This window comes from Corvus kubaryi, unplaced genomic scaffold (assembly GCF_017639235.1).
Source record: "Corvus kubaryi isolate FWS band 111438036 unplaced genomic scaffold, C.kubaryi_AGA036_p1.0 134, whole genome shotgun sequence".
Taxonomy (NCBI): Eukaryota; Metazoa; Chordata; class Aves; order Passeriformes; family Corvidae; genus Corvus; species Corvus kubaryi.
In genome coordinates this window covers 3,634,256-3,649,030 of record NW_024580668.1, presented here as the reverse complement: position 1 = coordinate 3,649,030, position 14,775 = coordinate 3,634,256, and the positions used below count along the sequence as shown (strand labels likewise).

The following is a 14,775-nucleotide window of genomic DNA, read 5'->3' as shown; positions in this document are numbered from 1 at the left end:
ATCTTTTATTATCATTCATAGTTTAAAAAAAAATACTATTTTCTTGACTCAGTTTGAAAAGTATAGTAACAAAATACACATCCTGAAGCAGTAACTCTCAAAGGTGTATGTGCTGCTCATTTTTGTCTCTATGACATGGACATCTATTTCCTGACCCTGTAGCTGTTAGATTTCCAAGTCACCATTTCTCCATGGTTTTGGTGACTTTGCTGCAGGTGAAGTAGCATCTGGAATGTCTAAATGCACCTAATCCTCCTCTGAGAAGTAATCCCCATGAAGAACCATTGTGTAAGATGGATATTGGTAATCACAGGTAGCAATATTTCTTTTATAGACATGAACTCTTAAGTTTGCATGTACAGAAATCATGGTTGCCTACACATCTTTCATTTGATCATTTCCAGCATGGTACTTAAGATGACTTTTTTCCCAAAGATCACAGTTTTGTGAATTGACAGAATTTCTTTAAGCAACTATTAAAAATCTGGAAAAAATTGAATAAAGAAAAATATTCCAAAAAAACCCATTCTTTTCAACTGGCCAGCAAACTACTGCCCTCCTATCAACACTGCATAACAACTACTAAGATTCATCTGGCACTTTATTCTGTTTGTTGAGCCAGCAAGAACTACCACCCAAAGAGGAGTGTAACCCTAACAAACTGGTCAGGCCTTACCAAGAGAAAAAACCTTAAAGACAAAAATGTGCTTAAACAGCAAAAGGGAGAGAAAAAGCTTCATTAGAAGCCAACATGGGTCTCCTTGCCAAAAAATGTCAGTTCAAGGAAAATTAAAACAGAAGACAAAAGTAATGGATCCCATAGGGAAAAGACTCAAAGGCTGCTGAAAAAATGCTAAGGCAGCCACAAAACTGAAAAGGTTCAGCTGGTTGCAGACACAACCTCAGTGTTTCCCTAAGAATTGAATTTTTCCTTTAAAGTGCTTGGGTTCTTTCCACAGCCCAGCAGCAGAGCCGCAGAGGCAGACACCCACCCAAAGGAGAAATCTAAAAAAAATGGGGGAAAGTCCAGCCTCAAGCCATCTTCCATTAAAATCTCACCAACCTTTTTTCCAAACTTAGGTTTAATGTGTCTTAGGTAAGCTCTAAATGCTGAATTATCACACAGTTTGATTTGGGGGTTTATTTGGTTTGGGTTTTTAGTATTAATTCACCATAAGCAGTTATGGTGAAGGGTTGTTTTATGGACTAATTTACAAGGATAGCCTACAACCCAAGAAAAATCTTGGACACCAGAGAGAAAAAGCAGATGTGTGAGTCCAGCTTTGCTCCTAAAGTATCAGGTGGGAATGAAGAGCTCCAATTCCTCCTCCTCCTTGCTCAAATCTTCCTTTTGGACAGTTGAAAGGTTAAAAAGCAGAGGATGTTACAGTGCCTCTTGCACAAAAGAGATGTTTTCAGGAGGAATAGGAAGGGTCTTTCCAGGCCTTATAGATTTCAGGATTAATGGGCTGTAGTTTTTTCAGGCATATCACATCAAAAACATGAGTAATTACCACTATGACACACTTAGAAGCAATGTAGCTTTTAGAGGAACAGTTGCTCCAACTCGAAAAGGCAACAAGGTTCAGTGGTTTGTACGTGCACACAAACTACAGATGTATTCATTTTTCCATCTGTTTCTTATTTGTCACAGAAAAACAGATAACTCAGAACAACTGACAGTAGTCAGAAATGCTCTAAAGCCCACCAAGTACACTAACATTAATGTGTTTTACAGAGAGAGAGAATAGAATTTGACATTGATCACTTGAACCAACTCAGATCCCTGTCAAAACCAGTAAAAGGAAGCATCAGTAACTGTAAATATAGAAACACAGCATTCCCATCACCGTCACCCCAGGACAGCACCAGTCACCAGTAAGCCCATGGTCCACACCATTCAAACAACTCAATTATGTACTTTTTTTTCCCCCATAAGTTTCTATGTAGTTGTGGTTTTTCTCAGCATGTTGTCCAGGAAACCCTACACTCCTGTAGCTTAGTATCCAGCTCTTTATTGCTATTGACACACCAACGTTTAGGATTTTGAAACAATTGATACACTGTCCTTCCCATTATGAAGGGATCTTCACTTATACCATAAGCTGGATAGAGTTAAAATGAGACCTTTTTTGAAAGTTCAGCTCTTCCAAAATGCCTGTGAGAAATTTGCCAATTAACTCTTCTAGTTATTAATTTTATTAATCATTTTACATATCAATATTCAATTATGCTATATGCTAGCCACTGAAAAAATAGCCCTGTAATCTTACTGGTGTCTTCTCTGTCCCAATTCCACACTTATGTTATCTTTGAATATTGTTGAGCTCCTCTGACAAACAATATTTTGTGAATTTTGTGAGAGCTGCCACCTAAATTTCAAGTGATAACAATTAAGTTGCAGTTGCACACTCCTTGTATCTGTGTCATACTTTTCTCTAACATTTATACAGATTTTCACTGGGACAAGAGGTGCTATATATAAGTATATATATGAACCCTGAATTTAGGATGCACTGCAGGGAACAAGAGCTCTTCAACACCTGGGGGTGCCATGCTGGTGTCCCCTGTGCCCACACCGAGCTCATGTGGAGCACCTGAGTCACATCCACACTGCAAAGCACCGGGGCAGGCTCAGATCTGGCACTTTGCCTCTCACCCTGAGGTCTGAGAAGCTCTTCCATGTTCCATACAACACTCACCTCTTCCAGGAGTGCCCCAGGAGGGTTCCAGTTCTTACCTCATGCTTTAAGATTGCAATTCTTACCCTGAATGCCTCAGGCATGGATAACTGCAGGATAAAGGCAGGGAGTGGTCATGTGAAAGAACACTCCTGGCAGAGTGAAGTTTATTATTATTGCACTGGACTTGGATTTCAGTTGTCTGTCATGGTGAGAGGTATTTCTGTCCCTCTCTCCTTTGGGTCTCATGGAGCTTTGCTTTTATCTGTCGTCAAGGAAACACCAGGGTTTTCTCCCTCTTGCTCATTAATGTCTGCATTTTTGTTTCCATAGCTACAAAGGAACCTTAGTGTTTTAAAATAGCAGTAATTGGATTACCATGACTTTTTCAAATTTATTGACACCATTAATGGCTCCGATTTTCAAAAGCAGACACCGAAATTGTATCAGCAGTTTTTCAGCTATTAACGTGTTATCTCCTTGTCCTGAAATCCTAGGTACATGCTCAGAAAAGTCTTCAGCATCCAGACACTCACTTCAGCCAGACTCAGGCTCCATACACGGTGCTCTGAAATTACTGAAAATAGTCTGCTCTTTACTTGGATTAGTTTTAATTTCTGATGATCTCCTGCAAAGGAGTGCACAGGTTCTGTTGTGAATCTGCTGGGTATTAGCATCTTACAGATCCTTTGTAAATGTGACCCCAGTAGAATAATCTGGAAGAATTTTTGCAGCCAAGGATCTGGGCAACTCAGGATGCAGGAACATGGGAAAAGCACAAAGAATTGAGAGTACCAGCATTGCTAACAACTGGAATCACTTAGCAGGGACATAATTCATGTTTTCTTAAGACAAAAAGTGACACTCCTACACTGTCTGTGGCTTTATGCACCCTCCTACCATCCTGAAATTGTTCTTGTGCCGCCTTCTAGCACTTTTCATTTACTTGTTACCATTTACTTGCCTATTTCAGGTGCCCACAAAGCACTGTAAGTGCATATTCCGTACCCCTACCCTTTCTTTCCAGTCCCTCCAATCCCTCCTGCCTTCATCCTCTGCAGAGGACAGAAAGCAGCTGAATGCACTGTATGGATGTCCCAGCAACAGTGTCACCACTCCTTGTGCTGAGCTCCAGCCAGAGATACACACCAGTGCCACAGTGGAACTGGACTAAAATTAACCAACAATTTAAAAAGTTTTAAGAGGTGAACACACAGAGTGTCCAGATACCACCTATTGTTTTAGAAAAACAAGCTCAAGAGAGTCACCAACCTAAAATCTAGGCATAGCAAAAAGGTGACAAGTGGCTAAACACAAGTAAGTGTGAACAAGGAAGTCTCTTTCATCTAAAATATTAGTTCCTATTTTTCATAACGGATTTCTGTGCATCCTTGAGGCTCAGACATTCTATTACCATAGAAACAGTATCCTGTGTCTCTGAGGACCTGCTGTAGCCGTGTGCTGTTATGGAAACAATCATCTGAACAGCTCAACTCATGTCTATATTTCAGTGATTGTGTTTGTAAAGATCCATTGCTAAATTATGCTCCAGGATTCATTTTAATAAAAACTAAGTCTCTGAAGTACTTGGAAATTTAATAAACTCCTCAAGGCTCCTCCTAATTAAAAACACAGCAATGGAAAAAAATATACATTAGAATTACCGAGCCCTTTTAATACTCACCAACCTCTCCTAATCCCTACCATCAGCAAAGGTTTGGGGAAAAAGATGGGTCTGTCCTCCCCAACGATTATTAGTAAAACTACTTCAGGAAAGCAAATTTTTATGTTGTGTTCTGTGCAAGGACTCCCTCACACACCCATCCTATGTGCCAGCACAGAAATGAAATTCAAAACATAAGAAGGTACAGGGAGAAAATGTGGCTCACATGACTGAACTGTGAATTCTTAAATTTTAATTCCAGGTGAACCATTCTTTTGTCTCAGAAAAACCATCCAAGACAGATTGCTGAAAAGATAACATGTGAGTTGGAAGCTCAACTCCTACTGTTTTTTTCCTGGGAATTGAGTCCTTAGCTGATCCTAGAAAATCTCCTCAACATTTTCATATTTGTAACATCTCAGATACTACTACTTATGTATTTTACTAGAGTTCTGTGGGCATGAGTATTTTGTATTTTCTTGAATAAAGCCATCAAAGAATCAGGCACAGAATGATAAAGTGCTATTTGGGTTAATGGTCAGCTGTAAAGAGCTCCCTGCCTAATTACATAGATTCTTCTACTTAGTTTCTGCAACTTAAGACTGTAAATTCACACATTTTATCTTTTTTTTTAAAAAAAATCAAAATCATCCACACCAAGAAGGTCCTTTCCAACCCAAACCACCCTAATTAAGGTTATATCCTTAATAACCAAATACTGGTTATTGGGGCTTGTAAAGGGAACATTTCCTAACACTGAATATCTGAATATCTCTGATTGCAGATAACAGTTTACAATGTATAAAGAAATCACCCAAACATAATGAATTTGTGAATATAATTCAAATACCTCCACTGAACTTCAGGGAAGCAGGAAAACACAAGCTACTCAGAAAGGTGTCAGTTTTGAAACCCAGGTCTTTTCCCCTCTTGATGGGGATGCAGTGACACCTCAGCAATATCATCATTATCATCATCATCATCATTTTTTTTTCCTTCAAAATGCTAACAGCCTCTTTTATCAGCTAGGATTAAGATATATGTGACACTGAAACACACATTTCTAAAAGGAGCAGACATTGATTTCAGAGTAAGCAAATTAAATAAGTTTTAGTTGTTGCTGATACTGGGTTGTCTCCAAGTTTTGCGATTAATGAACCTTTGTGGAGGATTTTTATTAATATCATAGTTTTCCTTAGAAGTCTCCTTGCCTGCTGCTCCCCTCACTGATGGATCTGGCAGCACCGATCCCTGTGTCAGTCTGTCCGCTCAGGCAGTGTCCAGCTGCTCACACCGGATTTGTTTTTCCTGTTCCTGTGTTACTCATCCCACTGTACATTTGGGATCCCCTGGCTTTGAAGACACAGAATGCACATCTTGATCAAAAAGAAGAGTTGTGCTCTTCATCTTGCCTTTTATAGACCTTAATTTTTAATAATTCCTGCTTTACAGGATTTTGTGTATTTTGGAGAGCTCCTGTAAGCTCTGAATTTTTCATCAGTAGAAAGTGTATATAAAAATTCCTCTTATTTCTAAGCATGAAAACCAAACATTGACACTAAGAAGCTTAAACTCCATTTTTGCCATCCTATTAATCATGAACCTGCTGGATATCCTATTGAATCAGTGCACTAAAACTGATATAAATATTATTTACTTGTACAGCATTTCGGAAGTAGTTCTTAAATGACTCAATTTAGAGAAAAAATAAATTGAGGCAGCTAGTTAGAAAGTGCTTCAATGTACATTATGCAAGACCTAGATATGAAAAATTACATTTTAAATGGTTGTTTTGTGAGAAGAGTAGTCACTGCTAAAACTACTTATTCCTTTAAAAAATATTTTTAACTTCAGTTTGTAGCTGTCTGTTAACATTTTGGACTCTATACTCCTGTAACAGAGAACATAAATACATTCTCAGGAGATGGATTAATTCAAGCTAGCTTAATCATACTGGGATGAATTTGATGATTTCTCAGTGCCTGGAATTTAACTTTTTCTTTCTTTTTTTTATACATGTGGCTTATTCTTTTAATTATTGCTGAAACACGAAGTTGCAGACAGCTTTGTTTCAGCATCACATTAAATCTAGCAGTATGATGGTGAAAAAGCTGTTTTCTCCCAAAGGGGTCTCTAATTAATCATCCCTAATGAAGCTGCACTAATTAACAATAATGAGGGTGGTTGAAGGCCTAGAAGAGTCTGAGGGCTGAGTTGGGGCTGTGAGGATATTTACTTGTAGCCCTTTACAAGTGCAACGCACCCAGGACTGGTCTGTGAATGGATTTTTAACAGCTCATAGGTTTTTGTAATTTTTAATAAATTCTTAGACCCTCTTCAAGTTGTTGCCTACATTTTACTCAAATTTTCTTGGTCTGTATATAGCAGGTTTGTACAGGCCTGTTAAATGTGTTCAGCTTTGGATCAGGACAGAATGTAGTGGAGTTCTTTTGCAGGACTTCCAAGATTAAAAGTATTCCTACATATTCCTCTCACTTTCCTTAAGTGCTACAATAGTTCACAGTTAAGTACATAAAAAAGCCCCCATGGCCTGTAGTGTCAGACAGTGGTCACAGGAAATGCAGATTCAGGCATTCTATCAAGCTGGACTCTGACAGTTTTGATCACAGCATCTCATGGCCTTTGATTTTTTATAAATGGAATCTATGATTTTTACATTAATGAAGATTTTATGGAGTCTGCTTAAAGTTTAATATATTTATTAGAGAATACCATGAAAGAAAATATTTTTGTCCCAATTGTGCATGAAGAGTATTCTGTTACTTCATTTGCATGGAAGATCCTTGCATTATGTTTCCATCTTAAACTCTTAGATTAATATTTTTATTCCTTTTTTTTTATAGTTTATCCCTTAGGTTGGATGAAACAGCCTCAGAAGGCTGTTTGGAAAAGAGGAGTATTTTCAGTGAAGCTACAAACAGGAAACCACCACTGGCCAGGTAAGATATTAAAGATTTAAAACTGTCAGAGCACCTCATCCCCAGAAGGACAAGGATCATTTTCAGGTGCAGTTTTTGACGTTCATGCTCGCTGTTTCCCTGTGGGTCAACAGTGCTGTCCAAACACCAGCATTTCGTCTTAGCTTGGGGTTGGGAATTCCTGCTGTCAGGCCCAGCTGAGAAGGCTGGGACTGAGCCTTAAGTTGCTGTTCCTAATAAAGGTCTGAGGACTGTGGTCCCAGAGAGGAGGTCTTGTGTTCTCCGTTGCTGAGACCGGATCCTCCCCCTCCCAAAGAGGTGACAAATACAATCCCAGCACTAAGGAAAGCAGAAATACTCTTAAATCCAGGATCTACCTGTTCTCTGGCCCACAGAACTTTGAATAAAAATGATTTAATGGCTTGCCTTCACCAGAGCTGTGTGGTCAGCCACTGGCAGATGAAAGCCTATGTGTCTCAAGACTGTTTGGTTTCTAATTGATCTGATAATTGTCTTGGTGACAGTTAAGATGTCAGCACTAATGACTAAGTGGCCACTTTCATGCAGTACTTTGTGTATAAAGAATTGACAACTTTAATTTCCAGGTTGTGGTTTCTTTAAACCATGTCCAAAGATAGCTGATGGAGCACAAGATTTCTGACACAAAGAGCTTGATGTAAACTTTGGACATGGGAGCAAGGTTTGAAGACCATGAGTGATGTTTGTGATTTAATACGTAATTCTGACCACGACCTGTCACCACTGGTTCTTCAGACTTTGCACTGAAAGATGTACCCAACAAATGTTTGAGAGCACGGTGTTTTTATAAGAATTGTTGTCATCCTTTGAATTACACAAGGATCATTAGGGGAGAAACATGATTATCTCCAAACAACACAAAACCATCAGTGTTTTCAAAGTACTTTAAGATTTGTGGTTTTGTCTTTAATTGTGCTGTTACTGTGCTTGCTCATGAGTTGTGGGTGATAACATGTGATTATCATCTGCCTACTTGATCACATGCACATTTGTGAGGCTTGCAAGAGCAAACATTATCTGGCTGGGATCTGCCACATTCTGCAGAGTTTCAGAGACTGTTTCCCAGACAACAGCACAGTCCTCTTGCATCCATGAGCCGTGCACCGCCGTGGACCTGCGCTCAGTCTAACACCTGGTGGCAGCTGCTGCTCCCACTGCTGACACAGACAAGATGTTTGTAGAGCCATAATCCAACTGCCTGAACTCTGCAAGTCAAGGAAACTGCACAACCTAAATTAAAAAGTCAAAATGAGTCAAACAGCACCTACCTTGTTACAAATTCTGAGTCAGTTTTTAAATTGAAACCAGATCATTCCTTGCCAAAAGTCATTTAAGGGCCATGTACTACCTGTTTAAGACCTCTGCTGCCAAACATAAAGCCAAGCACAGCTGTGTAATGTGGTAAATCATTTCTCTGTGGCAATTTGAGTGTGCTAAAACAAAGGAGCCCAGAGGGCAGGTGGAGGAGTGAGTGTCAGAAGCAGGCAGCTCAGGCCAGCTGGGTGGGATTCTGTGCAGGGCATTTACATTTTGGATGTTGTCAGGTGGGCGAGGAAGCTGATAAGAAAAATAATTATTTGCATTCAAATTATATAAACAGTGCCAGAGCCTGGTTAGTGTAGGCAGTGACAGACAGTGTTTCCCAACCACAGGAGATGTATCACATGCTGGGTAAGGAAGGTATATGAGGCAACAGCACTCTGAAGGTGTGCAGCTCTAAGCCTCTTGGCACATTTTATGGCAGAAGAATAAAATAAAAGGGATCTGAAAAGCAAATGATTGTCCCAGATCCTCCTATTAAAAATGCACATTTTTAATATGCCCTAACTTAAACTCTGTGTTCTGAAGCAAAGATAATGTCTGGGTTTGAATTTATTAGAGGGAGGGGGGCAGGATATTGGTGGGATTTGGGCAGGGTTTTTCAAGGTGTGCAGGGGTATTGGGGGAAGGGAGAGATATTAAATGGCAGGTAACAAAATCTCAGTCTCTCCTTGATGTTCTTATCTCCAATCAGCTAAAACTGAGTGGCTGTAGCAGCAGTGTAGCAGTATCACCAATTAGCAGTTCAGATCCCATGCTGTCCTTTCACATCAGGTGGCCACAGGTTTCCGAAGATCTTATCACTAATTTTTTGTTTTTCACTCATTAAAAATGACATCAAGTGTGAGTGGAATATTAAATGATTTTGCTTATTGATCCTGTGATGTTTGGTCAGAATATCCTGGAAGTTTGCAGAGGGGTTCTCTGGGGTGTGCCATTCCCTCTGTGGGTACCATGGCAGAACCAGGTAGAATCTGACAGGAGATTTATCATCTTTTATACCACTCTTTCATATCACTTCAGACTGCAGCTCTGCCTTTCAGAGCTTCTCCAAGGAAAAGAAATTCCATGGTCAAGATGAAGAGTCTATTCTCTCTCCAACCTAAGACTACTTCAAATTTTTTAAAAGTATTCTTCACCTCCTGTTGAGAGCTCCCTCAACTGCATTCTGTGAATGATGTCCTTGGCTTTCCTCACTGTTTCCATGAAGTACCAAAGGCCCTTATCTGACACTGAGTGCACAGGTTTACAACAGGACATTTGCACACTGAATTGTTCTCAGGTTTTCCTGTCTGGACACCTCCGTCTGCCATTACCTGAAAAACTGGATCTGCTCTATTGCAATCACATCCCTGAGAGTTGTGCGGTGTAAATGTACCTGTGGTGACAAGTATCTGAAAAGGGAAGAAAAGCTACTCCATCATAGATGAGGACTTGTGGAAATTGAAATCTGAAAGACTGTTCTCAAGTACGTGAAGCCCCCCACACAGGAAGTGGAATACACAGATAGCACATGTGATCCAGCCCCCTCTCGTGGTTTTTCCACACAGAAGGCAGGAATCAATTCAAACTGATTCCTTAGTAATTATATAAACACCTGCATCTCTTCTCTGAAAGCTGATAGGGTTACTGGCATTTCATCTCGTCTTAGGGAGTGATAGGTATTAGTCTGAGGATAGAAAATAATCATCTGTAAAAATTTTTATTTGTATTTCATATGCAACTTGACAGCTATTTCCACCAGAATATGAGGGACTAAGGGAAAGGGATTTGTTGGCTATTTCTATAAGCTGTTTTTTCTTCAAACTGAGAGGGGAAGAGCCCTAAATACTACAGGACAGAAAACAAAACTCTCCTGGTCAACTGATAAAGTGCAGAAACAAATACAGGCATTTGGTTGTCTTACACTGCTCTGTGTTTTGAGTTGAACTGAATGGTGTGATACAAACAGCAAGTCACTGTTTGTCAGCGAGTGAAGAACAAATGCACTGAACTTAGAGAACTGCTGCAGGTCTGGCTAAAGCCAAGCTGGTTCCAGTGGGTGTTTTGGGGCTGCGCAGCATTGGCCAAATCAGCCCTGAACACTTGTTCTTGTTCTGCAGCACTAGCATGGCCTTTCTGTCATTTTTCCGTTTCATTTACGGCTCACTCTGCAAACAGAAATCCAGCTGCCGTGTTCCCTCACAGTGCTCATCATGGCCACATGAAGAGCTGTCCCAGAGCAACATGAGCAGCAGCCCCAGAACAGAAATAGCTGTCCTCAGGTGGCACCGGGGCCAGCTCACACAGCCTGGGCAGAGCTGAAGATCAGTTGCACAGGAGGAGTTTGGCAGTGCAGCTCCCCTGGTTGAGGCTGTGAGGTTTATAGAGCTCAGGGGTCTCAAGTGTTGTTTGCTGCATTCTGGTCCTTTCCCTCTGGGATTTGGGATCACATCAGTTCTGAAGAAGGAAGTCGAAAGGCTTTGGAGTGGGAGGCCAGTTTCCAGCAGCAGTGAGAAGCACTGTTAGGACTCAACATCAGCAGTGAAACTGTTAATGCCTTGTAGAGGAGGTAAAACTGCTAAAGAATGATAAAAACACATTTTTATTCCATCTATGTTTCTCTGAGGAGACAAAGAGATGCACCAAAGCATGTGAATGTTAATCCCTCATACAGTGTGAGCTCTGTTCTGACTTAACAAACATCTCATTATGGAAACTCTTTTGTGCCTAACACCACTTTTCCAGAATGTTCTGTAGTGGTGGCATTTCCCCATTGGTGTCTCCTTTGGATATTAATCAGATATCTGGAAGGATCAAAATTACTTGAACAAAACTCCTATTAAAGTATGGGCAAAGCCAGAGGAGTTGGTACCATCTTGTACTGAGTTATTGCTATGCTTTCTTTCTGTCAATGAAGGTATTTGTTTATTAAAAGCACCACTGGATGTGACCTTGTCAGACAGGGATGCATTATGATTTACAAGGCATTAATGAGCCAATTCTGGAAGCACTGAAAAGGAGCTTTGCTATCCAACAAAGTTTTCTTTTAAGAAGTGCATTCAGGAAAATACAGCTGAGCACGAGGAGGCCGAGATACTGAATCGACAGCTGATGAAAGAGTGTTTATAGATGGGGCAGCCATGAAGAACTGTAAAATGGAAGTCACTGAACAGGAATGTTTAAAAAAGAAAACACTGGCGATTTTCTATCATTACAACTGCCAGACTGACAGAGGGAGCGGGAACTTGTTTTTCCAGCTCAGGAAAAGAGCAAGACCTTTGAATGGTTTCCATTAATATTGCCTGTGAATACCAGTATTTCATACTAATAAAACTTGGATTTCAGATCAAGGAACTGGTGCAGTGTTACTGCAATGTAGCCATATTTCAGAATACAACAAGGGGGGAAATACACCACAAAATACAATTTTCTTAAGTGTAAGAAACAGTAAACACCTCAGCTGTCATGTGAAAACCGTGGAGTTGTGATACCTGAAGCAGGGAAGCAACCAGAGCCCGTGTTCTGCCTGTGACAGAGAGTGCAGCAGGTGAGTACTGAACTTTCCCCATTTACCCTTCTCAGTATCAGTCACCAGCAGTGTCACCTCTGTACAATTCAGTTCTGGTGACCCATGATGAATGGCACTTCAGGCTTGCATTCATTTCACTCAGAAGTGCAGCTTGAGTCACTGCCATTGTCACCAAACCCTTTTCAGGATGGAATTTAGTGACATTTTGTGCTGCAGAGTGCTCTGGTTGATCTCTGGGCTCTGAACCAGGGTGGTGTTTGCTTTCCTAAGTGAGATACAATACCTGTATTTGTCTTACAGAAAGCCAAAACCATGGTCGTGTAGGCCTGATTGGGTTTGACAACCTGGGGTTTTGGTACCCACTATGGAGAGGAGGAATGATCTGGATATAATACTGGAGATAAAGAGACTTTGGGGTTGTGAGTTATTTCCTGATATTTATGCTTTTTGGTCAAAATGATGGGGTTTTTATGAGGCTGCTTAAAGGGGACAAGCCACACCTCCCTGCTGGCAATCGAGTCTGGAAATAAAAAATCTTTATGTCTCATTGAGCAAATTGTTTGGGACCTCAGAGCACTTGCCCCCAGAATTCCTAGGGCAATTTTCAGTATTTCTTAACCACTCCAAGGAGATTGCTTTGCCAAAATGACAAGGCCCATTTCATGCATCAGTTGCATTGAGCAGTTGAGAGTAAACAGCCCTGGAAAGACACATACGGATTAAGGAACTTCATCATGGGTTTCCACGGGTTTTATATTCTTTTTTAAGTCTCCATCATTGTCCTCGGTGATCATTTTGGTACTGCCTGGGACTGGACAAACTTAACTCATAGAATGTTTTCTTTGATTTCAGTTATTAGACAGATACTGACAACATACAGGGGCAAAGATATTGGATTTTATAGTATTATAGTATATGTAAATAATTCTAATGTTTAGGATGTGCCACTTTTTCCTCTGCAGCTTAAAAATGCACATTTTATTTCTTAAAGTCTGGCTGTATTATTTAAAATTGTGTTATTTCTCTTACAAGTCAGGTTTATAAGTAGTTCCACACTTGGTATCACTCGGTTTCAGAAACCTACTTGAACAAATCTCCTGCTAAAATAGCCTGAAGTTTACATGAGCAAGAACTGATGAAATCTAGCTCCTAATCTGCACCATATGTTGGCATGCTTCCTTCTTGGGAATGACATTTTGCTTTGCTTCCAGTAGATAACATTTCTTTTACAGAAAAAAAAAAAACCTGATGATAGGCTACAGACAGCCTGATGGATAAGGGATGGGTATCTGCTGTACTGTCCCTGTCTATTTAAGGGTCACCACCTTCACAACTGTGTGTCACACTGACACCTCTCAAAAAGCTTTGCATTTTTAACATCCTTTGCAAAATTCTCCAGTTGCAAAAATCACTCGGTGCATATTCAGACTACAATGGATTTAGAGCTGCCTTGCAATCTCCCAGCAATAACTCTGTACACTGTGACCGATCAGGGGCGTGTTAGCAATGTTCAGGAACAGTCCGTGAGGTGAGAGTCAGGAAAAATAAGATCAAGACAGGTATCCCCAGACGAATTTATTCTCTTAACAGCTCTCATATAACTATTTGCTACTGACTGAACCAGGTATTTATCACTAAGTAGTAGCTTCTCTGTCACAGAGCTGCTGGATTTGATGTTCGGGGTGCACAGGGGATAATCACTGTGTGTGTGTCCTTCCAAAGACAGGCTGATTTCTGGCACCGCAGAAGGGCGTCAGCAATGTCACCGTGTGATATAACCTGTTTCTGGGAAATTTCCCTCTCATGCTTTTCCAGTGAGGCTATTTCTGTGCGGTTATGAGTATGTAGAGGTCACGCCCTCACCGTGTGCATGAAACGCTATCCTGCTGGTTGAAAAAAGTACCGTTTTCACCGGACTCACGGCATTTTCCAACACTGCTGAGAATTTTAGAAGGAGCTGCTTGGTGGCGCGCCAAGAAACGCATGTGGGTTTGTTTGGTGCTGTAACCGCTTCTTTATTAACGCCGCGAATCCCCCTGGTTCACGGCACGGATGAGGAAGGGAAGCAGCCGGCTGGAGCGCCGGGCAGCGCGGCCGCCGATGGAGCCCCGGCCCTGGCCCCGACGGGGTCCCCCCCACAGACCCGCCCGCCCGCGCGGGCCGCGCCTCACGCCGGTGACGTCACACCGCAGGGTGCCGGGGCCCCTGCGCCCCCTGCCGGCCGAACGCACGAGGTAGGGGCGCGGGGGTGTGACGTCATCGGCCACACGCGGCCCCGGCCCCGCCGTGCCCGGGCAAGGCGGCGAGCGGCGGCCGGACCAAGCCGGGCCGGGCCGTGCGAGCCCCGGCCTCACCGGAGCGCGGCTCACAGGCCGCACCCGCCCGTGTTTGCGCGATGGGCGGCGGAGCAGGCGGTGCCACGCCCCGGGCGCGCCCTTCACCCCCAGCCCTTCACCCGGGCCACGGTGATCACGGGCCACACCCGCGGCCACCCCAACCTCACCCCGAACGTCCCCGGTCGGGCACGGCCCCGGTCACGCGGTACGCGCCCCGTGACGTCAGCGCGGCGCCGCGCGGCGATTGGCGGGCGCTGCCCGCGCAGGCGCGCGCTGCCGGCGGCAG

The 14,775-nt window shown here is 42.1% G+C and overlaps 1 long non-coding RNA gene across 1 annotated transcript; it reads left to right on the top strand.

The window, feature by feature from the left end:
- The first annotated feature begins 4,608 nt into the window (after positions 1 to 4,608).
- LOC121672874 lies at positions 4,609 to 8,566 on the top strand. Its single transcript, XR_006019068.1, has 3 exons — positions 4,609 to 4,665; positions 7,209 to 7,304; positions 7,889 to 8,566. It is a non-coding gene; the product is annotated as an uncharacterized LOC121672874 (long non-coding RNA).
- Positions 8,567 to 14,775: the final 6,209 nt, after the last annotated feature.